Genomic DNA, 25,962 nt, shown 5'->3' with positions numbered 1-25,962 from the left:
ATATTTAATCCTGTGTAATATAGTGAGCACAATGTAACATTTAATCTTGTGTAATATACTAATATTCATAATTTCATATTCATTTTTTTTTTGTAAATCGACAGAACTAAAACCTCCGCCTAAAGCCCAAAACAAGTAATAGTCATAACAACTCGCTCATTTAAATGAATTATGACAATTTGTTGGATTTTGTTATGCATGGGCACACCATATAATTTTGTTATGAGTCATAATTCATAACTCGTGAGCCGCTCACAACTCGCTCATTAAAAGCTCGCTCATTTACAACTCGCTCATTTATCCGCTCATTTAAACTCGCTCATTAACAACTCGCTCATTTACTTAATGAGCGAGCATGAGCATACCCTAACTCGCTCATGCTCGCTCATTAATCACCCCTAGTACGAATCTTCAAACTGCGGATTTGCGCTTCAGAATCAACGGGCAGAATTGCGCATCTATATTCTTTTTACCGGAAACCGCAAAATTCTCCTTTCCATTCTCTTTGTTAGGATCTCACAGATCAGCTTACTCATTGTTTCACTGCCGTAGACCATAATTTTCAGTTCCCATGCCTTTGCTAAACAATTGAGAGAGATAGGTCAGTCAAACGGGCCCTTTCGTCAGTTCTCCCCTTCTTAGATTCTGACCAAGTCAAAAATCAATTGCAACACTGGTGGCGCCCAAATTTCTTCTTAGAGCTTCTGACATGGTATGATGTAATCAGCAGGTTGTTTAAACCTTGCAATGTATTTTTTTTATTTTTTGTGAGACCTCATGTAATCTTCTCATAACCAATCCAGAATAATGGTAGTGCCAATTAGTGCACGTAAGCTGTTTGATTTAATGCTTGTGCGACCAAATAAAATTACTAAATGAAATATTGATATCAACTAAAAGTAAACCCAAGAAGAAACATTGTAACAATTCAGGTAGGTTTATACAATAATATAAGCTCCATTTTTCAAATTATTAGTGAAAACAAAATAAAGTGCTTAAAATGATACATTGAAACCATTCAAAAAATATAACTATGTTTATCTCCCCTTACTATTTAGTCTTGCAATCAACACTCTAATGCTCATTCGGTTTCCAAGTTGACAACCCAAATAAGGTCTTTCCTTTCCATCCCAATAGAAGCCAATTGTTATCTTCATCAACTACAAACTCCTTGTGGTAAAGCTGTCTCACTGTTTGCTTTATCTTTTCCTTCATCAGTGAATTCACCGGCAACTGCACAAAGCCGGCCCGAAGATTCCTCGCCTGCCACTGCCTATACGTCTCAGGCCTCTCCACTCTCTCTGAACCCTCACAAGCTATTGCATTAATTGCTTTGGGAATTACAAAATACTTTTCTATATAGAGCCTCGCCTCACACTCTCGAGGCATAGTTGACTCAAAAATATCCAAATGTGTAGATAACTTGGACACAACTTCCTTAAATCGGGTTGTATAGAATGACGTACTATATGCACCATTAAGAATTCCATTAATAAAGACACGTGGTTTGATCTCCCTTATCAAGCATAGAACTTTATCTCGAGGGCAGCTCATGGCAATTGTCTCATCAGCAAGGTTATGAAGTCGATACAAGCAATTTACTACTACAATCTCATCTTTTTCAATCTTAAGATCTTCTAACCTAATGTTCTCCCATTTGGATGCTAAACCTTGATACTTGAAACGGATATTAAATCTCTTAGCATATTCTGACAACCGCCTTCCTGTCTCTTCAACTAGTTTGCATGGACGAAAACCCTTTTCCGGAAATTCTATTCCAGTTATGCGGATTTTAGGTGGTGTGCTACCTAAGCTAGAGAGACGTTCAAAGAAAGATGACCATAGGAATCCCATGTGGATTCCAAAGTCAATTATATGAACCTTTGCGGCACCTTTTGAGACGTAAAGGATTGTTTGGTTAGAGAAGTGATATGATGCCCTAAAAAATGGGACGGTTGCATGATAAACGCGGAATGCCTTTAAATAATCGGCTGCTGTTCCTCGACGTGACAGTAGTTCATGGTAAATGTCACTTCCCGTACCAGCCAAGCGTGCTTCAAGCGCATCCACCAAATAATATGCCATACGTTGGTCGCAATCTCCCTCAGGGGATGAGTGTTTTCTTATTTGCTTGATGAGTTCAAAGGCCCTGCTGTAGTTGTCAGAAGAAATTGCTTCAGAACAACTAATTAGGAGAGAATGGAGATTGACCACGCCATCTCCAGTTTCCTTCTTTCCTGATGCCTTTATACCACTTATTTCCACCTGATGCCCCGGTGACTCATTGCTCATTTCTTCTTTTAAAATTTTACGTATGGAGGTAACCTCTTTTACATATTCGCTACCACGGGAAAGGAGAAATTGATCCAAGTTCTCATTTCTTGCCGGCTCATCTGAGGAAACTGCTTGTTGCTTGCGAGCTTGCCTCTCTGATAGATCTGGTTCTCTATCATTACGAGTAGCCTTTTTAGCTCTAGCCTCGTAACATATTGCTTTGCTCCCACTGGCATAGTTTTTTTTGGGTTTTTCATGAAACTCAATTCTATTTGGCTCTAAACCAACAAACAACTTCTCAATGGTTGGAAGAAACTTCATTGCTTCTTCAGCACCCTTTTGGACTTGTGTGGCAGGAAGGCTCTCCATAGATAAAGAAGATATACAGTCAGCACTGATCAAGAGGGGTTCATAATTACTGTATAATGGCACATCATTTTCCAAAACACTTTCACTAGTATTACTGGAACCACTACCTGTAGTGTTATAATTTTGGGTTGGATGGAATTCGATCAAGTTAGGTGAAAAAGGGTACTCTTTTCCAAGGAGATCAGAGAATGATTTCTCAGTTTCTCGAATAGCTGCTTCTTCTTGATATATGTTTATATCATCATTTATATCTTCTTCTAACAGAATTTGGCTTATGTAGTTGATTACGGCATTGGACGTGAGATCACAAACCTCTTGGCTATTTGTACCATTGCTTATGAATGGATTGGGTGTGGCATTCTGGTGTAGTTTTTCACTCGACATAGTTGAGGAAATTGTCTGGTAAAATTAAAAAATGGCTTTTGGTGCACTCAGTGTATCTAGGACGTTATTCCCTTGTTGGAAATTTCCAAGCCAAAGTCCTTTTGAAGCTGTATGAAGCTATGTAGTAGAATTTGTGCTTTCCAAGTTGCAAAGTGCCCAGTAACTGCAATTTGCACCAAATTGACTCTTTAATTCCTTATTGCAGAAAAGACAGTTACAAACAAAATAGTAGAATAAAAAGGAATATATACCCGAAGTTTCAAGGTAAAATTATGAGATGATTGAATTGGTTATAAAAAAACTGGCAAGTTACATATTTTTCCTCTTTTACTTGTATATATCATGGTTCTGAAACTCGGAATCGGAATCAGAATCGGATTTTTGATCGCCGAGTCAGAATCGGATGAATCGGCCGGAATCGGAAAAATCAGATTGGTAACTCGGATTTTTTTGGTAGAAGCCTTGTTTTGTAGCCAAAAAATACAAAAAAAATTGATAAAAATAATTTGTAAAAAAACTATGTTAATTAAGACAATATTACACTCAAATAATCCACTAATTATATAATTTGTGAATTTCAGGATATTAGTAAGCTAGATTACAGTGGCGTAGTCAGGATTTTAATCAGAGATAGACAAAAAAATATTATTAATTAATTATTATTTTATTATTTATATTTTTCTTATTAAATACTAAAATTGCTGACACACTCTTTCTTTAAAATGAAGATTCCTTTTATTTCCAAACAATTCGATGAAAGGTCAAGATAAAATCATGGTTTTAAAATCGGAATCACAAGTAGAATCGATAAGTTGACCATGAAATAGAAATCAAAATCTGATGAATTTTCACACATAATAGAAAAACAAATGAAAAAAATTATTGTATTAAAATTATAGGAAAAAATAGAAAAAAATAATTTGTTCAAATATATTGAGACAAAAGAATGTCACCTATGTAATCCACTAGTATAATTAAATACAAGCGTACAAAATATTATACTAATTAGTCGATAAGTAATATATAGCATATACATAATATTCTAAATTAAAGAAAAATTATAGGAAATAAAGAAGTCAGTGGACATATGTAAGAATCCACTAGTTTGTATTTTGTTTTGTATGTTTTGTTTTTATGACCACTAATGTGGCAGTTCTTGAAAATATATGAAATTGACCCGCTACGTTGGGAGCAGCTAAGCACCGTAGTTTAGAAATAGAATAGGAAAACAAATGTAGTCAGTTTATACAACCGAACCTGGTCTATTGTGAACCATGCAGCATATTTAGAAGTGTTGGAATAATAATATAGTGAAACAAGTCTACTCAAAAATCAAATGAACTATACCCATTTCCCAACAGCACGCCTTCTTCTTCTCCAAAAACACTTCGCTATTTTGTCCCAAATGGCTAAATTGTAAACCAACGATCTTCTAACTCGCACAGGTTAGTGAGAATCGGACAAAACTCGGCTGACTCGGCACTGTTCATCCGAGTTTTGCCGAAAAACTCGCACGGGCGCGAGAATCGGGTAAAACTCGGTCCGGACACCGCCGATTCCGAGTTGACTCGGCCGAGTCGACTCGGCCGAGTCGACTCGGAATCGGCCGATTTTCGGAACCATGGTATATATATTGAGAATGACCACCTCTCCAAGCAACTTACTGTTGGTATAAATTTTCATAATATTCGGATAGTTAGAAATTAATTAAAATAAATCAAATTAAAATAGAGTTACCTGAATCGTGTACGAAACACTTTCCTTAGATGTATTCCATCTCATCATGCAAGATGGAACCGCAATCGAGATAATCCGCGATTGTTGCTCTTTAGACACGTCATAGAAGCAACTGATGATAACTTCGCAATATCTAACATAGATCAGATTTTGATTAATTGGAATAAAATGAAAATGGAGAGTAAATTCAAGATACTTCTGTGGGAGGAAATCAAAGAAAAATTTTAAATTCCTTTTATTTTATTTTTTCTAATCCTGCCAACATAGAGTAAAAAAGAGAAGGGGTTGCGCATATATATATATTCAAAGGTCAGAGAGAGAGAATTCAGGGTGCGCTAATTAAGAGATTTAATTAGAAGTAATGAAAGATTAAGGTGTGACTAAAGAATGTGGCTGTCAGATTCCAATGTTACGTCATTCAGTGCTGAGCAATTTGGTTCTGATTATACGATTTCTTTACATCCCAAGCTCATTCAGATTAAAAATATCAAGAAAGACCATGAGGATATCTCGACTCAGATCAAAGTTTTATCACTCAGGCTGTGCTCCAGACAGAGGGATGCGGAGGGAAGGAACGACAGCAAAGGAGAAAATTCTCAAAATCTGGTTAGCCCAGACCAACTCACTTGCTCCAGAAGAGGAGAATCGGAGAGGGAGCGCGCACTGTTTGGAGTGGAGAGACAAGGCAGATTAAAGAATGGTGATGTCCGGTTTGAATGTTATGTCTTCATTTAGTATTGAGAAAATTGGTTCTGATTATTCGACTTTCTTACCATCCCAAGTTGGTTCAGATTAAAATCAAGAGGGGTATGAGGAAATTTCGACTAACATCATAGTTTCCTCACTCACATATGCCAAAATTTTGAAGGCTCCTTTGTAATTATGGGGATTTACGGTGGTTTGAATTGTAATAACCCAGTTAGTTGCTACACTGTTAGTCGCGGTGTATGGGATAATACTGGATAAGATGAGCAGAACTAGGGTGCTCTTAAGCTTAACTCTAAAACTTATTAAATTGATTTCAAATGACGAATCCGAACCATTGAAACCCGCCTACCTTACGTGTGATGCATCTACATGTGAAATTTTTAAACATTCGAATTAATTTAGTATAAAGTCAAGTGGTCAAAATTAGAAGTTTAATAAATTAATTTTAGTGCATTCATTTTTTGAACGTTTTTTATGAGCACCCTAGTTTTACTCGGATAAGATTGATTTAATAAATTAATTAGAAAGTTAATAAATTAATTTTAATGCATTCAAAATTAGAAGGTTAATAAATTAATTTTGGTGAGCTTAAGAGCACCCTAGTTTTACTCGGATAAGATTGATTTAATAAATTAATTAGAAAGTTAATAAATTAATTTTAATGCATTCAAAATTAGAAGGTTAATAAATTAATTTTGGTGAGCTTAAGAGCACCCTAGTTTTACTCGGATAAGATTGATTTAGTGACCTTTTGGTTTTAGAGTTACTCTTTTAGGGCCCTTTACTGGATAAAACTAGTACTGGCAACTAAGGCTAGCTTTTGATGAATGGAAACTGGTATTCTTGTTTGGAAAACTCCTTCAATAAAGGGTGAAATGGGAATGTTAAAAATTTAAAATGAGTATTAATTAAAAAAAAAGCAATAAAATGGGTAAATTTATAAGTTTTTGAAATTTAGAAGGGTAAATATGATCTTATAAATTTAAGAGGGGAGAAATACATAATTTTGAAGTTTTTTAGGGGTACACATGATAATTAATATATGCTCTGTTATGGTAATTAATATTTTAGAAGAATGAATTTCTTGACAAATTCACTCATTAAAGATAATAATTTCTGTGGATAAAAGGTTCTTTCAAATATACCGGGAAACTCATTGGGAAAACAAAAGCCTAGGGATAAGGTCTATATGGAAATTAAGCCCGTACCTATCCGTGGTTCCACTGCAGATCTGCTTGCTCTGCTTTCTTTATGTTGCGAGTACACAGTATGCTTCCTTGTATGGGAAAATCTCTCTTCTTCTTCTTCTTCTTCTTCTTCTTCTATCTACCTACTAAAGCTACTCTGCTTTGTAATGGTAGGAATGAAGTGTGAAAAATTAACACCCACGGAAGGAAATTCACATATAAATATATATTTCAAACTATCGACGAATACTCGAATAGGGCGCCCCTGACAATTCGGAGAAAAAAATACCAAAAGAGTCAAATATTGTATGCGACAGGTGTTTCCCACTACTAACTTTCTCAGCTCAATGCATGATAGGGTCAAGCTGTTGTCCATTGTAGAGGTGACATGTGGTTTCCACTAAATTTTTTGGAAACTTTAAAATGAAACGGTATTGATGTTTAAACTATTATGTATTGATTCAAAGTTTCAAACTCAAATGGCTCTAGAGCATTCACGTGGCAGCCCATGGTTGATACTAGTTTGAAATCTGGATCCCTAAAGTAACTCAAATTTTGAGTTTGGATCTGAATTTTTTTGTTATGTTGATGTCCGGTTGGAATGTTATGTCTTCGTTCAGTATTGAGCAAATTGGTTCTGATTATTCGACTTTCTTACCATCCCAAGTTGGTTCAGATTAAAATCAAGAGAGGTTTGAGGAAATTTCGACTAACATCATAGTTTCCTCACTCACATATGCCAAAATTTTGAAGGCTCCTTTGTAATTATGGGGATTTAAGGTGGTTTGAATTGTAATAACCCAGTTAGTTGCTGCACTGTTAGTTGCAGTGTATGGGATAATACTGGATAAGATTGATGAGGAGGGTTCAAATGCCTCCGTGTTTTTGTGCCTCCATCATGCCTCCATCTCTCTCCATCATTTTCAAAGTTCAAACAGTCGATCCGAACCGCTCAATCTAACATCCATACTAAAATATGTTTGGAGACCAAATTTTATATTTTTAGGAATTTTTTTACTATTTTTTTAGATAGATACAAAATCAGTAAATCTGAACCATCTAAAAACAGTATTTTTGTACCTATCTAAAAAAATAGTAAAAAAATTCCTAAAAATATAAAATTTGGTCTCCAAACATATTTTAGTATGGAGGTTAGGTTGAGCGGTTCGGATTGACTGTTTAAACTTTGAAAATGATGGAGAAAGATGGAGGCACAAAAACATGGGGGCATTTGAACCCTTCTCAAGATTGATTTAGTGACCTTTTTGTGTTAAAGCTAACTGTTTAGTGTCCTTTACTGGATAAAACTGGTACTGGCAACTAAGGCTAGCTTTTGATGAATGGAAACTGGTATTCTTGTTGGGGAAAAAGCAATAAAATGGGTAAATACTCATAGTACGAATTATCGGCCGACACTGATCCGATACTGACAGATTTTCTGTTTTTCGTCCAATTTCTGCTATTTTGGTCCAATTCTGTTCTGAAAACTTGAACCCGTGATTGATTTAATAGAGTATAAACTATGCACATACTGAAAACTCATCACATTCATTGATTAAATTGAGTATCAAGTATCAACTATGCTGAAATAGAGAAATATGAATCCGTAATTAAAGTTGTTAATAATCTTTCATTTGGTTCTACAATATCTTTTTTTTTTTCTGGACAACAATATCCCCATTTTTATCATAATACAGACGACGATGAAGTAATCCAGCTAGCACGACATAGTTTCTGGCAGTGAAAGAGTGTGTTTATAGTTTTAATGCTTGTATTATATTGTATTAGTGGATTATTTGATTGTAATAATTTATCTAAACATAAATTATTGACAAATTATTTTTTTATCAATTTTTTTCTATTTTTTTAGTGTAAAATAAGCTTCTGGCAAAAAAAGTTCGATACTCCGATCTGTATCGCCGGGACCGATCCCGATCCCGATACCGATAATTCCTACTATGGGTAAATTTGTATGTTTTTGAAATTTAGAAGGGTAAAAATGATCTTATGAACTTTAGACAGAAGAAAAATGTAATTTTGATGTTTTTTAGGGGTATACATAAAATTTGCCCCTTATTAAAAATTTGATGTTATAGATGCTTTGTAATGGTAATTAATATTTTAGAAGAATGAATTTCTTGACAAATTCATTCATCGAAGATAATAATTTCTGTGGATAAAAGGTTCTTTCAAATGTACCAGGAAATTCATTGGAAGAACAAAAACATATGGAAAGCCGGTACCTATCCGTGGTTCCGCTGCAGATCTGCTTGCTCTCCTTTCTTTATGTTGCGAGTACACAGAATGCTTCCTTGTATGCGAAGATCTCTCTTCTTCTTCTACCTACTACTGCTACTCTGCTTTCAAATGGTAGGAATGAAGTGTGGAAAAATTAACACACACGGAAGGGAATTCGCATATAAATATATATTTCAAAGTATCGCCGAATACTCGAATAGGCACCGTACACGTTGTTCACGCAAAAATGGAGATATCAGGATTTCTTGACGGAAGGGGATTGATACAGGTGGTCATCATTTAGAGTCAAAAATTGTATGCGCTAGGACTTGGATGCTCTACGAAGGATCTAAACGCACGCTACGGCGCTACCCATCCCTTCTGGATTTCTGGGGATGAATTAACTTAAATATTCTTTTTTTTAAGAAATTTATTTACATTTTACCGGGGTACCCGACTTGCCCATGATTAACTTAAATATTCTTAAATGATTGGAGGGGATCTTAACGAAATAAAGTAAGGATCGACCTTTCAATGCCAAATTCTTTATTTTCAGAAACTAGAGAAATTACATATTGTGTTTTGTTGCAAGATAATTTGGGATAATCCGGAGATACGATTATTTTGTGAGAAATGGTGAAAATTGAATCTTGTGTTATTCTGCTCTCAGATAATAATAGTTGTTCAAAAAAAAAAAAAAAAAAAAAAACCACATCAGGCAACTGGCTTTGATTCTTGACTAGTGAATTTTGATGCTGATAATGTGATGCTTTTATCAAGCTTGTTTTGGGTTACCATGACAAATAGGGGTATCAACTGGTATTGTATCTGTATGTAGGGGTGTTCAAACAGTTCGGTTTGTTTGGTTTTCATATGAACCGAAATTTGTGGATCAAACAGTTCGGTTTTTCTGCTTAAATGGATCGGTTCGGTTGAATTTTTGAATTATGTCGATTTAAATGGTTCAGTTCGGTTTAGACTTTTCAAAACTGACTAATCCGAACTGACCAAATTATATTGGTTCAAGTATGGTTTATATTTTGTTTGATTCAATCATTACTTCATTTCTTTCATTAGTTTAAATATTTAAAAACATCTACATATTTTGTATGTAATTAATCAACTTAGGTATGAACATGTTTAATAATCATTAATAATGACACCAATAGGTTTACTTCGGTTTGAACTAAACAAACTGAAATTTACTTTGGTTTGTTTGGTTCGGTTTTTAATCGGTTCGGTTCGGTTCTATTTTTGAAAACTGAAGAAACACTTGGTTTGGTTATTTTAGTTTGGTTTCAACCGAACCGACCATTTGAAGACCCCTAATTGTATGGGTCACACATAAACACTTTCATACTCATACTCTCTTAAAATTAGTCGTACCCATACTTTAGTGATACTCATTAAATATTAGCTTACTTATACTTTATCCTTGCCCATTCAGATAGCGGGTAGCAAAACGAATAAATATAATTAATGAGTAAATTAATAGCATATATAATTTAATATAAAATTATAACAAATAAATAAAAATATTAAATATAAAATGTACCTAATATCACAAAATATAAAAAAAAAATATTTTGTATTCCGTAATTTATTTTGGATCCTATTATTTTAAAAAATATAAATGATTAATTAAATGAAATGATAAAATATTATGTAAATAATTTTGTCAAAAATTACTAAAATATTAAATAAATTAATTTTATCATAAAGTACTAAACAAAAAAATTATAGAAAATCTAAAATAAATCATTCTAATTATAATAATAAAATTATGTTGTTTATGTATAAATAAAAAATATTATATGTAATTTTATATTTATTAATTACACTATAAAAGTATAAAGTAACGGTATGAAATAATTCTTACTCATATCTTTATTATTAAAATAGCTAACTAATAATTTTTCTTATGCTTATCCATATTAAATAAGCTAACAAAGAAAAAGGAATCTTATATATACCGGTCTTATTAATTACGATATGGATTGGATAAATTACGGATAAATGGTTAATAAAGGATATCATTGACACCCAATGCAAAAGGGGTTTGGATCCTCTAAAGTAATCTAATTTTTTGGTTTTGAATCTAGACCGGCCGATTCGAATCCATCGTTTGATATTATTGCTTTGCGATTCAAATTCATCTTTTGAAATAGATTATCACAGATTCGAATCGAACGGTCCTGATTCAAAATTCAAAGATTGGATTACTTCACTGTTTCTGAACTCATGCCAAAGTATGACCAGTATACCTAAACCCTATTCATTTAACTCAGTAAATTGAAATTGTGAATTGTGAATTGTGATCCATGACGTGCATACAAACTTTCAAAAGTAGAAACCAACTTGTAAATTTGATAAATAAAAAGAAGTAAAAGGAATTCCTACATTTTCAGATGGTAGCGTGTCCAATGATTTTTACCAGAAAGATATTTTTTGTTAGCTGTGGTTAATTATACTGTTAGTACAGTTTCCTCTTCGAATTGGATAATTATAATAGGGGAAATTTCATGTATACCCGTCCAAAACTTCGAAATTACGTATTTCCCCCTCTAAAATTCATAATTTCACATTTACCCTTCTAAATTTTCAAAACTCACAAATTTACCCAATTAATAAATAACTAAAACAAATTATGATTAATAAGCCCTTCATCCTTCATTCAGACTTGATAGGCTTTAAGATTTGTGCTGATAGCTAAGATGTGCACTGGCCTCTTCAAAAGTCAACAATATGGAGGCGGCAATTCTCTTCGTCACTGTTGCTTGCCATTGATTTGTCTCTCTCTTTTCTTTGTCACTGTTTATTATTCTGATACGTAGCTTGCAATTCTCTTTTCTTTCCTTCATTAAATCCGTATTCTATTTGGGTTTTATATTTTCTTCGTTTCTAATTCTTCTTCTTCTTCTTCTGTGGTCTCTAACTTCGACGGTCTTTGGAAAATTTATATCTGAGAAGACCCTCTGATTGGTGCCCTTGTTGGCCATCAGAGGCTCGCCCAAGGTGCTGGAACAGGGTCACCCTGTTCGGTTGACCTGGGAACTGTTCTGACAATCGTTTTTAGTTGATTTTAAATTGTTTTATGTAAATTTGTTTGATTCCTTTCACATGGAGCATCGTAGTACTATTTAAAGTTGATTATTGGGATTAATTTTGGATTGATTACTGGGCACATGAAATCCACCTAGCGGTTCGTAAACCAATTGTTCATTAGATTGGTGTTTGTCAAAGAGAAAGGTGATGTTTTGATGAAATTAATATCAAGTGATGCAGTTAATGAGATGAGAACGCGAGAGAGAGAAAGAGACCTGTTTCATCGATCATGGCCACAGGAGCGATTCAATGGAAGGGGAGGATTAAGTGATTAATTATATTTTAGAGAATAATAAACATAATTAATTTTAGTTATTGATTAATTGAGTAAATTTGTGAGTTTTGATAATTTAGAAGGATAAATATGATATTATCAAATTTAGATGGGGAAATACGTAATTTCAAAATAGGACTAATAAAGAAAGCTGTCCGCTCTATTCATTAATTACTGAACAGGTAAAGTAATATGTGCATTTATATATTTTTGACATCTTCAATTTACATCTAAAATGGAAATTCCACTATTACTTCTTCAAATTAATTTTGTGTACTAATTAATAAACTAGATAAATCAATTTTATCATAAATTTTTAAATGATAATATATTATATAAATCAATTTCATCATGATAATAAAAATTTATATAATTATATATACAGATACAATATTATAAGAGTGGGTTTAAAATGTTATTGGTTTTGTACCCCAATCATACTCTACATCTTTTATTTCCGTTTTTGAAGTTTGCACAATCGATCCGAACCACTCAACATGATATTCATACTAAAATGTGCTTAAAGAACAAATTTTACATTTATTGAATTTTTTTCTTACTATATTTTTTAGGAAAGGTACAAAATCAGTGCTTCTGGACCATCCAAAATTAGTGATTTTGTATCTATCTAAAATAATAGCAAAAAAAACTCTAAAAAATATATATATAATTTGATCTCTAAATGCATTTTAATATAGATATTATGTTAAACGGTTCAGATCGACTATTTAAACTTTAAAAAGGAAATAAAGATATGGAGTATAATGATGCACAAAATCAATAATACATTTTAACTCTACTCATATTATAATATATAATTTTATATTTATCAGTTATTCTACAAATAATAGATACAAAATAACTCTTATTCTTATTCGTACTCTTATTTCATAAGTTCTTATTCGATAAGTTAATGAAAATATTTTTTTTTACTCCTAGATAAGTGACTTATCGAAATTTGAAAACACTAGGAATCGGTTTAAACAATATCATTGATAACCTACTTATGTTGTCTATAGTCTTGAACGTTCCGTCAGGTCCATTCTTTTTATCTTTTTTAGGATTAGTGAAAAATTCCACAAAAATATATTGATAAAAAAAAATATGTACAGAGATGCTACATGAATGCGTATCCTCTGTATTCACTTAAAATAATTATTTCTGAGTTAATAAACTTCAATCGTCTGATTTTAAACGGAGTCAATTCAGCTCCTGCCTAAAACATAGGAAGTTCTTTAACATTAGTGTGGATCTAATTTACACAAATTTTAAAACAGATCGGATGATCGAGATGCATTAATTAAAAAAAAAAATTGAGTTAAAGCAGAGGATTCGAATTCGTGCTACAAGGACCAACTTATCCATGCGACAATTAGAAAAGATTAAACCGGATCTCAAATACTAACAAACTCAGCTAGTAAAACTGAAAATGAGTTCCAATAATAGCCAGACCACTTCTTTCCTCGTCGAAATCAATCGCAGCAACGGTCCCATCCAAATTTCCTTCTTACATGATACGGTGTGATCGATCTTGTCTTTCGAACCTTGCTTTTTTTTTTTTTTTTTTTTTTCTATTAGATCCTCCTATATTCTTCTTATAACTTATCAAGAATTATGGTGGTGGCAATTAGTTCGGCGATCTTTCCTTGGGTGATGGTAAGAGGGACATTCGAACCTCGGTTAGGTAAACAAATATGTTGCGTTGTTACAATTCATTTAATCCGTAATTTTGTTTATTTTGTTTTGTGCGTTTAAGATGTTTATTTTATTTTATTTTTTTATTATTATTATAATAATAATAATTGAGTGAGGCTACTATTTATAACACATATCACACATATCGATATGTATTATGAATTCATATTTTTATTTTTAAAATTCAAATAGTCAATCTCAATCAAAATCACTTAATATGATCTCCATATGAAAATGTACATGAAGACCAAATATCATTTTTTTTTTAGAATTTCTTTTACAATATTTAAATAAATAATTAACACACTTGATTTAAAGATTCTACACTATATTCTAAAATAAATAAAAATTTATTTGATTCAAAAATTCTACTTCTACCGATCTAAATAATTAGTACAAAATTATAAAAAATGCAAATGTGGCCACCAAGTATATTTTCATATATAGATCATGTACAACGGTTTGATATGAATGTTCGGAATTTGAAAATAGATCCATATTACGAACTGATGTGTACTATGCATAGTATCATAAAGTCACTCATAAAAATGATATACTTACTCTTACAAATAATTTTTTTATATATAAATTATCCATTATTTTGTATGATAATGAATACGAAATAGATTTTATCCATATTTTTGTCTGATAAGTTGAGAAATTTTTTTTTTTCTTCTATGTACACTTATATATTAAATAAAGAAAAGAATTCTTATCGATATTTGCCTAAGCTGTTTGATTTAATGCTTGTGCGACCAAATAAAATTACAAAATGAAATATTGATATCAATTAAACGTAAACCCAAGCAGAAACCTTGTAACAATTCAGGTAGGTTTATACAATAATATAAGCTCCATTAATTCTTCTAATTATTAGTGAAAACAAAATAAAGTGCTTAAAAATGATACATTGAAACCATTCAAAAAATATAGCAAAGTTTATCTCTCCTTTCTATTTAGTCTTACAATCAATACTTAATGCTCATTCGGTTTCCACGTGGACAACCCAAATAAGATTGTTCCTTTCCATCCTAATAGAAGCCAATTGTTATCTTCATCAACTACAAACTCCTTGTGGTAAAGCTGTCTCACTGTTTGCTTTATATTTTCCTTGATCAGTGAATTCACCGGCAACTGCACAAGGCCGGCCCGAAGATTCCTCGCCTGCCACTGCCTATACGTCTCAGGCCTCTCCACTCTCTCTAAACCCTCACAAGCTATTGCATTAATTGCTCTGGGAAATGCGTAATACTTTTCTATATAGAGCCTCGCCTCACTCTCTCGAGGCATAGTTGACTCAAAAATATCCAAATATGTAGATAACTTGGACACAACTTCCTTAACTCGGGCTGTATAGAATGGTGTACTATATGCACCATTAATAATTCCATTAATAAAGACACGTGGTTTGATCTCCCTTATCAAGCATAGAACTTTATCTCGAGGGCAGCTCATGGCAATTGTCTCGTCGGCAAGGTAATGAAGTCGATACAAGCAATTTACTACTACAATCTCATCTTTTTCAATCTTAAGATCTTCTAACCTAATGTTCTCCCATTTGGATGCTATACCTTGATACTTGAAACGGATATTAAATCTCTGAGCATATTCTGACAACCGCCTTCCTGTCTCTTCAACTAGTTTACATGGACGAAAACCCTTTTCTGGAAATTCTATTCCAGTTATGCGGATTTTAGGTGGTGTGCTACCTAAGCTCGAGAGACGTTCAAAGAAAGATGACCATAGGAATCCCATTTGGATTCCAAAGTCAATTATATGAACCTTTGCGGCACCTTTTGAAACGTTAAGGATTGTTTGGTTAGAGAAGTGCATTGATGCCCTAAAAAACGGGGCGATTGCATGATAAAAGCGGAATGCTTTTAAATAATTGGCCACTGTTCCTCGACTTGACAGTAATTTATGGTAAATGTCACTTCCCGTACCAGCCAAGCGTGCTTCAAGCCCATCCACCAAATAATATGCCATACGTTGGTCGCAATCTCCCTCAGCGGATGAGTGTTTTCTTATTTGCTTGATGAGTTCAAAGGCCCTGCTGTAGTCGTCAGCAGAAATTGCTTCAGAACAACTAATTAGGAGAGAACGAAGATTCACCAAGCCATCTCCAGTTTCCTTCTTTCCTGATGCTTGTATATCACTTATTTCCACCTGATGCCCCGGTGACTCATTGCTCATTTCTTCTTTTAAAATTTTACGTATGGAGGTAACCTCTTTTACATATTCGCTACCACGGGAAAGGAGAAATTGATCCAAGTTCTCATTTCTTGCCGGCTCATCTGAGGAAACTGCTTGTTGCTTGCGAGCTTGCCTCTCTGATAGATCTGGTTCTCTATCATTACGAGTAGCCTTTTTAGCTCTAGCCTCGTAACATATTGCTTTGTTCCCACTGGCATAGTTTTTTTTGGGTTTTTCATGAAACTCAATTCTATTTGGCTCTAAACCAACAAACAACTTCTCAATGGTTGGAAGAAACTTCATTGCTTCTTCAGCACCCTTTTGGACTTGTGTGGCAGGAAGGCTCTCCATAGATAAAGAAGATATACAGTCAGCACTGATCAAGAGGGGTTCATAATTACTGTATAATGGCACATCATTTTCTGAAACACTTTTAATAGTATTACTGGAACCACTTCTTGTAGTGTTATAATTTTGGGTTGGATGTAATTCGATCAAGCTAGGTGAAAAAGGGTACTCTTTTCTAAGGAGATCAGAGAATGATTTCTCAGTTTCTCGAATAGCTGCTTCTTCTTGATATATGTTTATATCATCATTTATATCTTCTTCTAACAGAATTTGGCTTATGTAGTTGATTACTGCATTGGAAGTGAGATCACAAACCTCTTGGTTATTTGTACCATTGCTTGTGAATGGATTGGGTGTGGCATTCTGGTGTAGTTTGTCACTCGACATAGTTGGGGAAATTGTCTGGTAAAATTTAAAATGGCTTTGGGTGCACTCAGTGTATCTAGGACATTATTCCCTCGTTGGAAATTTCCAAGCAAAGTCCTTTTGAAGCTGTATGAAGCTATGTAGTAGAATTTGTGCTTTCCAAGTTGCAAAGTGCCCAGTAACTGCAATTTGCACCAAATTGACTCTTTAATTTCTTATTGTAGAAAAAACAGTTACAAACAAAATAGTAGAATAAAAAGGAATATATACCCAAAGTTTCAAGGTAAAATTATGAGATGATTGAGTTGGTTATAAAAAAACTTGCAAGTTACGTATTTTTCCTCTTTTACTTGTAACAAAAAAATATATATATATATATCGAGAATGACCAGTTGACCACCTCTCCAAGCAGCGCTAGCTTACTACTTTATCCTAACCCCGACAGGTAATTTTAAGGGAAAATGACATGATAAATTGTGCAGTACTTTCTATTCTACAGTATCAATTTGACTATATAATTTGGAAATGCAAACATGCAAGGCAACCTCCAATAAATTATGGATCAGGATTACATTCATTTTAGGTCAGTAAAATTTCCTTTACATTTGTTATAACGCCAATTTATATAGCGAAAATCACTACTTGTTAGTATGAAAAATTATGGAAAAGCGTATGCAAAGTATCCATTTTTCTAAATTATTCACCGCAAACGTGCTTTTAGGCTATTTTGGCAGGTTTTTGAGAAAGTTGCGAATTTAGGCCAAAAACGGAGCAAAAATGTTATATTTAGGTAAATTATGAAGGAAACGTCAAAATAGGACATCACATGGAGTATGTAAATACTTCACACGAAGTGCATAACATACAACATGGTGAAATTCACTGAAATTCGGTTAAGTATAGTGCCATGCGATATAACTTATACTGTATACGGTATAAAACTAGTATCGCACGGGCACACAGATTGAATCCATGAACTGTCTAATTTGGATGAAATCTCAGTCGTTCAGCAACCTTCTAGAAGGACGAATCTACAGATGTGGCAAGCTTTGCTATGATTACAAGTCTATGTTTAGCGCTCCATTTTGGAAAGAATCTATGTTTAGAACCTCGAAATATGACATGGGAGGCTATAATTAGCACTCATGTTCTCTATGACTACACGCCTTAGGAATACTATATAAACCCCTCATGTAATAGGAATTAGTGTGCATGTTTTAGTTGTGTAAGTACATAGTTTAGAGTAGAATATTGTGTGTAATTTCTGGAGTTGGAGAAGAAGAAGTGCTCAAAGTCTAAGGCAGAAGATGAAGGCATCATCTAAGGAAGAGGTTTTCTAAATTTTAGGTTATTTTGTCATGGCTTTGAGTAGCTAAGTTTCTCCTCTCTAGGGTTGGATGTAATGAATTATATATTATCTCTTTATTATATATATATATATATATATATATAGGACTTGGCTAATATGCTATGGGTAGCTAAGAAGCCTCCCGTGCTACGGCTCAATATTCGACTTTTCAAAATCCTAACGGTCGATCCGAACCGTTCATCTTGTTCTCCATATTAATATGTGTTTGGAGACCAAATTTTATATTTTTTGGAAATTGTTTACTATTTTTTTAGATTTATTGAATATCGCTGTTTTTTATGGTCCAGATTTGTCTGAAAAACAACGATTTTCAATAAATCTAAAAAAATAGTAAAAAATTTCCAAAAAATGTAAAATTTGGTCTCCAAGCACATATTAATATGGAGAACAAGATGAACAGTTCGGATCGACCGTTAGAATTTTGAAAAGTCGAATATTGAGTCGTAGCAGGGGAGGCCTCTTAGCTACCCATAGCACCGTAGCCAAGTCCATATATATATATATATATATATATATATATATATATATGAGGTAGTCTACGGTGAGTTGCGAAGTAAAACGCGTTTCTACTTCACGCTGTATTTTTATTTTGAAAGTCCAAATTACCGATCCGAACCGTTAGATATTTAATCCATATTGAAATGTGCTTGGAGACCAAATTTTACATTTTTTGGAATTTTTTTACTATTTATTAAGCATTTTTAAAAATTGTTGTTTTGCTGTGAATAGTAAAAAACAGTAAAATTTTCTGGACCATCAGATCAGCAACTTTCAAAATTGCTTAATAAATAGTAGAAAACTTCCAAAAAATGTAAAATTTGGTCTCCAAGCACATTTCAATATGAAGAACAAGATGAACGGTTCGGATTGACGTTTTGAACTTTAAAATCGTAAAATATGAGCATGAAGTAAAATAGTCGTTTTACTTCGCAACTCACCGTAGCCTAGCTCTATATATATATATATATATATTTTATGTCTATTTGAGATTTCATTATTCTTTGAATGTTATTGAAATATATCATTGCATATATAGTTTTGTCTACTATATGCCAATGTCCTCCATATACCTATAGGTGTTAAGTCATTGTACCTCGGTGTGAGAGGGGATACAAGTAAGTACTATAAACACTTCGGCTAACGAGAGTTGACAGCAGTTCAAAGATTAGGGTTAGAACCTAGTGGGCTCCTTTAGTAGGATATAGATTAGATTACATATCGAATTATAATTAGGAATTTATTTGTTACTTGTAATGAGTAGGTTTAGGGTTATTACTTAGCGAGTAATAGGGGGATATAATCAATTAGATTGATGTTAGTAGTTTAATTACATTATACCCTATGATAATCTAAATTGTCTCCCACAAGCCGATCTTAGAGTCGGAGAACCTTTCAAATACGCATAGAACCGAACCCTGACATCCGTACGGAATAATAGTATCAGTATGCGGCTCTGTCTGTGGGGTGGTCTATACCGCATACGGTAGTGACAAAAGGCCGTATGCAGCAGTGACATAAGGCCGTATATGGGTAGACATGAGAACCATAAATATGTATTGAGATAATTAGAGAGATTTCATCTAAAACCCTAGAGGCTCCCTATTCTTGGCTTACAGGAATTAGCATCTCCACCTATCAATCTGCCAGTGTAAACTATAAAATCAACCTGCACCTATTTTATTTATTAATTATTTAAGTATACACGCTACCAAACAAATCCGAAGAAACTAAACTAGTGTTACATTGTTAAATAACTTAGGATATATCTATCACTGTGGATCGATACCCGACACTACTACATCGTATAATTATACACTTGTAATCCGATAGAGAAATTAGTGTAACTAAGTATATATTTTATATACTAAAAGTTAGTGGTACTTATTTAGAGTCATCATTACCAAACTGGGTTTGGTTTGGGATGTTTCTCATGAATTCACGTCGCAGTGGATCATTACCAAACTTCTAAACTTGCGTGATGTTTCTCATCATGAATTCACGTCGCATTGCATATATACAAGAAACTGAATTGATCCATTATGTAAAAAAACAGGATGAAAAAAAACTAGTTTAGAAGTTTTGTCTAGCTTACTTGGACAAGTGAGGGTATAACTCATTCAGGTCAGGTTCAGGTATGGATTTGATGATTTGGTCAGAGGGCTGGTATTGGTGTGACTAAATAATGTGGCTGTCAGATTCCAATGTTACGTCATTCAGTATTGAGCAATTTGGTTCTGATTATTCGATTTCTTTACATCCCAAGCTCATTCAGATGAAAAAAATCAAGAGAGACCATGAGGATATCTTAACTCACATTAAAGTTTTATCACTAAGGAACACGTACAATAAACTTCCTAGGTATTATGGAATGTAATTTTGACATTACAAGCCACATGTGCCAAAATTTGTTAGGTTCGATTCTATTTTTGAGGTTTAAGGCGGTCTGAATTGTAATAAACTAGTTAATTGCTGCACTGGTAAAGTTTATGCCTTTCTGGTGTTAAAGCTGACTGTTTTGTGGTGACTAGTACCGGTATTGGACCTAATAAGACTGGTACTGGCAAATAAGGCTTTTGTGTGGATTGATGAGGGATACTTTACAATGGACCTCATTAGCAATAGTCTTTGGGAGAATATTTCGTTTCTGTTGCTTTCATAATTGTTTTGGTTGATGCATATGTATCTAATTGTATAAACTTGTTTCTACGAATGAATGGGAACATGTATCCTTGTTTAATTAACATATTTCTTTTTTAATGTTAGTTGGCAAGGGACCTACTAACGAATATATTAAAATCAGAAAAAGTTCAGTACATCACCACCACCTAGTTGCCAGTACCAGTACCAGTTGGGTGTGTTGAAAAGTGTTGAAATCCATACACAAAAAACTGATGCAAAATTCAACAAGCCCCCCAGTACCCACCCCCGTCTATAATATGGACTTAATTAACCTCTTTACAAAGTAAACCATGTTACATATGCTTTGTTATGATAACTAAAATATCAGAAGAATTAATTTCTTGACAAATTTACCCTTGAAAATAATAATGTCCATGGACAAAGATTCTTTCAAATATACAAGGAAATTCATTAGATGAAGTAAAGTGTAGAGACGAGGTTCATATATAAAGCACATACCTAACTGTTAGTCTCTGCTTGCTCTGCTTTCTCTGTTGTGAATAAATATAACACTTTCCCGTATGGAAGGACCTTTCTTCTTCTTCTATCTACCTCTCTGCTATCTCTTTGCAAATGGTGGGAATGAAGTGTGGAAAAATCGACTCAGACAGGGAGCTTGATGGAGGTAGTCATCATTTAGAATATGTACCTAAAAAAGGGGGAATTTCACGTGTACCCTCAAAAACTTTGAAATTACATATTGTCCCCTCTAAAGTTCATAATATAATATTTACCTTCTAAACTTCAAAACTCACAAATGTACCATTGTCTTTTATATTAAAATTCATTTTAAATTTATAAAATATCCATTTTTTACCCTTTGTTAAAAAAATGTAGTATGTTTGAAAAAAAAATTTAGTCTTGTAATTGATATTGAGTCATTTCTCTACTTCCGACACTTGCAAAAATATATACCTAAAATGTCAGTGGGTATGCATTAGAAGTAGCAAAATGATCAATTTATACTAAAAAATTGACCAAACATTTTTAAACAACACACTACATATCTATTAAAATTGATCAAACATTTTTTAATAAAGGGTAAAAAATGATTTAAAATACATAATTTAAAAAAAAATTTTAATAAAGGGTAAAAATACATTATAAAATGATTTAAAATTATAATTTAAAATTTTGTTTTTAATATAAAAGATAATAAAATGAATTTATTAGTGAGTTTTTGAATTTTAGTAGGAAAAATACATAATTTTAAATTTTTGAGGGGTATACATGAAATTCTTCCCGGAAAAAATATACCAAAAGAGTCAAAGATTGTATGCGCTTGAATACTCTACATCTTAACGCATGGTACTTCTTTAATGGATTGGAGAGGGACTTCTAAATTAAACTTCTTTATTTTATGAAACCAAATAAAACATCATATATTGTGTTTTATTGCAATATAATTTGGGATAATCCCCGATTTTTTTATTAATATCCTCAATTAATTCAGATACCCTGGATATTTTTTTTTTGAAAAATGCCCTAGTGGTTCTCATTTGTTTTTTAATTCTCAAAATAAAAATACTAAACTAAAATTTTGATAAAACACTAAATTAGATCTCAACGATTATTTTTTATAGCATATCCTAGATTCGAGTATCAAAAACACTAAATTAAATTTCAAAATAAAAATATTTGAACTAAAAAATGAAAATATAACAAAAAATATATAGATCTGAGACTTCATACATTTACATAAATAATATATAAGAAAGAGTATGATAAAAGACAAGAAAATTGAAAATTAGACTGAAAAAACTTGATCATAAACTTCGATTGAAGTTTTGAGTCTCTTCCTTTTGTTTTTTTTAGAATTCTGACTGCACCAAAATACTGATGAACAATGGGTCATATGCTGAAATCAGACACTGGAGCATCGAGATATGCCCATTTGAAGTTTCTTCGTCAGATATCGTCTCTCTTGCCTTATCTCTCGCCCTAGCCTAACCTATTTTGAAGAGATATCTCATATATTTTAATTGAACTAATACAGTGTTTCTATTTTGTTCTATCATTTAGTCATGGTTTTATATTGTAAAGTTGTTATTAATCATAAAAAAATAAGAGAAAAGGTATTTGTCCACCATTTGTCCACAGAGCCTTATATATTCCCGTTTAACTAATTTTAACGGACTCTACCTTCCTTTTATAAATCAGATCTTTTTTCTCCCAAATCTCTGTCTCTCTACTTTTTTCCTCTAGCAGCTTCTCTGTCTCTGTCTCTCTCTCTCTCTCTCTCGATCTCTTCTCTTCTGCTCCGGCAGTGACAGTAGCGACGGCAGCGAGGAAAGACATGTCAACACTGCCGTGAGGAACTCAAGCGAGAAAATTGATCAGTTGATGGGAAAGTGCAGAAGAGGCAACAAGAAAACGAAGAGAGGGGAGCGATACAAAATCCTGTCCGCTGCTTTCCAATTCGCACTATTCTCCCTCCTTTATCTGAGAAAAGGTCCCCCATTCCAATTATTTCTGTTGTTTTTCGCCTTCGATTCTATTGATCTGGCTTTTGATAAGGTAAATGCTTTTAGACCTGAGATCCAATTTTGGAATTATAATCGAATGATTTTGCCATTTAGTTGTGCGATATCTTTGATTATGCATAGAAGCACTTAGGCATTTCATTGCAAAATGTTAATTTTTGTCCAACGCAATCCTTTCTGTTATGCGCAGTCAGGTCAGCGGTCATTAGATCATTTTTTTTTGCTCGCAGGTCAATCATATCATTCCAGTAACACATGAGAGTTGCGAATTTGTTCACGGGCTAGGTCGATTTGTTAGTTTTATAATATTAATGTAGTAGTGTGATATTGCTACCGCTTTTGGCAGATTATGATCCGATCTGGGAACATTTTGAGGCTGATTTGATATAATCTATAAAAAGATCTGATCTGATCCGATATGGAGTATTGATATGTTAATTTTACATTATTTTCTCTGTTAATTTTACAGTATTAATCTTGTGATTTTATAGTATTCATCTTGTGGAAATATGCAGAAAATAAATGATAGAGATGCGATATGGAGTATTGATATGTTAATTTTACAATATTTCCCTTGCTAATTTTACATTATTCATCTTGTGATTTTACAGTATTCATCTTGTGAAAATTTGGAGGAAAAAGATGATAGAGAGGTGATATGGAGTATTGATATGTTAATTTTACAGTATTTCTCCTGTTAATTTTACAGTATTCATCTTGTGATTTTACAGTATTCATCTTGTCAAAATATGGAGGAAAGAGATGATAGAGAGACGATATGGAGTATTGATATGTTAATTTTATAGTATTTCTCCCGTTAATTATATAGTATTCATCTTGTGATTTTACAGTATCCATCTTGTGAAAATCTGAAGGAAAAAGATAATAGAGAGGCGATATGGAGTATTGATCTTGTCATTTTACAGTATTCACTATGTTAATTTTACAGTATTCATCTTGTGAACAGTTACTAATGTTTAACAATGTGGTTGTGAATATTTGATGCATTGATGTTTTATAGTTTGCATCTGTTAATTTTATTTTTTACATCTTTTAAATTTATATTTTTTTAATTGTATTTTACTCGTTTTCATCTGCTAATTTTACATTGTTGTAAATTTATAGTTTTTACTTTTTATTTTCATAGTTTACGTTAACAATTTTATAATATTGAAAATTGATATTTTTTTAAGTTTTATTTGATCTGCTAATTTTACAATTTTGTAATTTTATAGTTTTTACCTTTTGATTTCACAGTTTAATTTGATAATTTTACAGTATTGAAAATAAATATTTTTTAATATTATATTTTATCGTTTTAATCTGTAAATTTTGCAATTCTGTAATTTAATAGTTTGTATATTTTATTTTTATAGGTAAAGTGGTCAATTTTACAGTATTCAATATTTTGATGATTTATTTGTGTGTTCATTAAATTGACAAAAAAAAATTAATCAGAAAATTTAATTTTGTCTTTTTATCACGTTTTTTGTCAAAATAACTACTAATAACTAACATTAACTGCCAATAACTTTCTATAATTGTAATTTCCGAAAGTATAGTTTGAAAGTACAATTTTTTTGTCCTGTAGTGCAAGTTGCAATCTGTTTTTAACTATCATGAGACCACTTCGAATAGTTGCTGGATGTTTTGTGATTAACTGATATATTTTATGTGATATATTGTATAATTATACAGCATGTAGAAGTAATTTTACAGTATTCGCGCAAGTTAAAGCTGTGAACAAATAGTGAACAAAAGTGTGTGGACAATTAGACGCTTCCAAAAAATAATTGATGAAACAATTTTACTTCTCAATTAATCCTCAATTTTCACAAAAATAAAAAATAACATAACCATCAAGATTGCTAGCGGTTTTGTGCCCTATGGACCGCCAGGATTTCTAGAGGTTCACTTCGGGATTGCTTCATGATGGTTGGAGCATTTACAAAAAAAATATATATATCAGGGATAATCCAGAGGGCATTTTTTTAAAAAAAAATCGAGGGTATTTTTGTAATTTTTTTAAATTAAGGATATTTTTAAAATAAAATCGGGGATAACCCAGAGATACGGTTAATTCTATGAGAAATGGTGAATTGGTGATGATTTTATCTCGTGTTATTCCGCTCTCAGATATACCTAAAAGAGATAATTGCTCGAAACCACGTCAGGGAAACTTTTTTTTAGAAACCATAAATAAAAAAAAAAAAATTTACCAAATCAACTTAATTGCTTTGTTTTTTACAAAAATCATAAGAATCGAAATGCCATTTTAGTGCCTTTTTTTTTGAGAGACCGAATTGTCATTTCGGTCCTAGCCATTTTCATAGATTTCGAAAAAAAATACGTTAAAAAATTGTGAAAATATATGGGACCGAATTGTCATTTTGGTTCCAAAAATAAAATAAAAAAATTTTGGAACAGAAATGACATTTTGGTTCTTATAGTTTTTGTTAAAAAAATAATAATAATAATCATGTTTGTTTCATAAAAATCTTTTTTCTAATTGTAGTTTATAAAAAAAAAAAAAATTCCACATCAGGCCGCTAG

At 32.5% G+C, this 25,962-nt stretch overlaps 2 pseudogenes across 2 annotated transcripts in view; both read right to left on the bottom strand.

Annotated features, from left to right (window-relative positions):
• Nucleotides 1–829: 829 nt before the first annotated feature.
• Nucleotides 830–21,529, bottom strand: LOC144573562 (scarecrow-like protein 14 pseudogene; annotated as a pseudogene). Its single transcript, XR_013518033.1, has 2 exons — nt 21,382–21,529; nt 830–3,190 (listed from the first exon to the last, which is right to left on the bottom strand). The product of XR_013518033.1 is annotated as a scarecrow-like protein 14 pseudogene (transcript).
• The window catches only part of LOC144573559 (scarecrow-like protein 9 pseudogene), a 54,956-nt pseudogene continuing 43,815 nt past the window's right edge, over nt 14,822–25,962 (bottom strand). Inside the window, exon 2 of the transcript XR_013518030.1 lies at nt 14,822–17,060. The product of XR_013518030.1 is annotated as a scarecrow-like protein 9 pseudogene, transcript variant X4 (transcript). The remainder of the gene's footprint in view (nt 17,061–25,962) is intronic.

This window comes from Carex rostrata, chromosome 21 (assembly GCF_964058835.1).
Source record: "Carex rostrata chromosome 21, lpCarRost1.2, whole genome shotgun sequence".
Classification (NCBI taxonomy): Eukaryota; Viridiplantae; Streptophyta; class Magnoliopsida; order Poales; family Cyperaceae; genus Carex; species Carex rostrata.
The sequence above is the reverse complement of the archived record's forward strand: the minus strand, read 5'-3'. Positions and strand labels throughout refer to the sequence as shown.